We start from the raw sequence: 2,588 nt of genomic DNA, 5'->3' as shown, positions 1-2,588 counted from the left end.
TAAATCAGTTTCACAACAGTTGATTCCTACAGTTCCCCTGGTGAGATTTTGGCTGCTGCTTCATCATGTCTTTTAAATTTGTTTATATATAAATAAAAGTTTTATATATAAATTAAAGTCTTTGATTTTGGAGGACAAGACCCACAACACGATAATCAGACATCATCATGTTCTCAGACCTCAGTTTCTGACAGTGGTGCCAGAATATTTCTCTTCTCATCCTGCTTGCTGCTTCTGTTTTTACTGATATATGGCGAGTTTGACCCAACTAATTTTATAGAGCACAGAGAATGGTTGTAATGGTGGGAATTTTCAGTTAGATGAATATGGATGTCCAAGTTGGTATATGAGCACACAGAGTCTTCTGTGGACCCACACTCAACATCAAACCTCCTCCCCAATTTTCTTCCTCAAATGATCTTTTTCAATTCTTATCAAATATCCAACCTAGATTCTGGACACAGCTGTAAAACTGAGTTGTAGGGAATGAAGACGACCCTCAGAGCAACCAGTGCTTTGACATCCTATAATGTTGTGACATCTAAAGGGTTAAGACATTTTCTCAAGTTTATTATTTGTCCATTATTAAAGAAACATGCTGATCATGTAGCTTTAGTTTTATGCTTCCTTATTTTGTATTTCGGAAGGCATCTATTATACAGATCGTAAGAAAAGTGATGATACTAATTCCTCCCCTAACCTCCTCCTAAAGTGTTAGGCCCCTTCCTCCAGTGTGTTACACAGTGATTTTTCCTGGACAGTTAGGAAATAAGGGGATGTTCTGGCAGATGTTTATTACCAGACATTAATGCGTTCACTACTCTGTTTTACCTCCAAGTCCTCAGTCATGGGTGTTGGATGAAGGAAAGCCCCAAAGTGACTGCATATGATTTAAATGGGTTAGGTGGAAGGTGGCTCAAGAACGAGCAGGACAATCATGGAGCACAGGGCATTGATTGTTTCCAAAGGGCAACGTTTATTGGACAACTGTCTATCAGTTGGCAAAGGGAGGCACTTGTCCAATGTCGGAGCTTTATTCCAGCCAAGAGGAAAGGAAAGACCAAAAGATCAAGGACACAAATGAAAAACTAACATGGAAAGCTGCAAAGTTAAGAACACAGAGAGGAGGAAGCCACAAGGGAACCAGATTATATTTCAGAGTAAAACACGCGCGCGCGCGCACACACACACACACACAAAACGCCCTACACTCTGTCTGGTAAATTAATTCCACACTTAATTTTTGAAATTCCTTCTTATTTTTTCAGACTGGAGCCAATATGAGGGAGATGAAATGTTATAGAGAAGTGGCAGCAAAGCATATAGTGGTAAACTAGTTCACTTTCCCATTTTCCTTTCATATGTAGATTCAGCCCTGCCTCTTCCTTTGTCATTGCTTACAAAGTTCTAAGCTTCCTTCCTAAGGCATCATCTTTTATTAATCAGCTTATCCACAACAGAGTCCAAGAGACTGGAACTGGGTTCAGACAGATGTTGATAAATGTCTTAAATTTCTTACAAACTAAATCAAGGCCAGCCATGTTTTATTAATCACTTACCCTTCATACATACTTTGTCCTCTGTATATTGTATCACACTTCATATGCCATCCTGTTTGCACTGCGAGTCCTGATTCAACTCAAGACTGTCAGCCTTTATGTGGAAAGACACGCAATTGTATATAGATTTTTACCTATACTTAATGGCTAAAATAAACAATCATTTACACATGCACGCTTGCAAAACAACATTAGGTGTTAATGAGGAAAATGACCAGTATGCGCTTGTGAACTATGTTTACTTTATCTGCGGACCAAGATGAGAATATAAAAATGGTCAAAAATCTGCTAGTGGAAATATTTACGAGCTTGCTTTTGACTACCCTCATGCCTCCACTCAGAAAGCCAAGGCTATATTGAACAAACGTACTGCTATTAATAGAGGCTCACACAGTATAGCTTTGTCCTATATTCTCTTTTAAGGAGTTCTTACTTGGAGCCCCAAAATAGTAAATTACTATCAAAGCAGGTCATCGTCCTGACAGTAGCTATAGTGGCTTTATTAGTTCAAGGCACATTTCAAGGATAAGAAAATAATGAAGGAAAAAGAATGAAATTCCCACTATGGAATAAATTGTGGATACTAACAAATAAACTTCAAGTGTAATCTTCAAGTCTTAGCCTGGTGTCGATGACCAATTCTTCCATCAAAATCTAGGGTAGAAGCAAATGTCCTGCCTGCCCTAATTTATATCTTAGCATTTGTTGATTGTCCCACCTTTGCGTCTTCCATATGCATTGTCTGCATGCGTATCCCACTCTGATCCATTCTGTGCCTCAACTGGTAGCAGATTTATTTCTGATGACACAGAAGATCGCAAGGGCTGCAATTGCTGCATGCTCAGGATTTAAAGATTGGGCTTCTACCACAAACACACAGGGTTCTAGTTTGCAACTTTGTCATTTTTATTTTGGTGCCCAGTTCCTATCCCTGAGTACAGACAAGGGAGTCAGCGCGGACATCAAGAACCCTGTCACCCTCTCCACTGTGCTGGGTGAAATGATCTTTCCTTTGCACGGTGGAAGGAG

Source organism: Hyaena hyaena, unplaced genomic scaffold (genome assembly GCF_003009895.1).
Source record: "Hyaena hyaena isolate Hyena2069 unplaced genomic scaffold, ASM300989v1 scaffold_1411, whole genome shotgun sequence".
Taxonomy (NCBI): domain Eukaryota; kingdom Metazoa; phylum Chordata; class Mammalia; order Carnivora; family Hyaenidae; genus Hyaena; species Hyaena hyaena.
Note: the sequence above shows the minus strand (reverse complement) of the source record.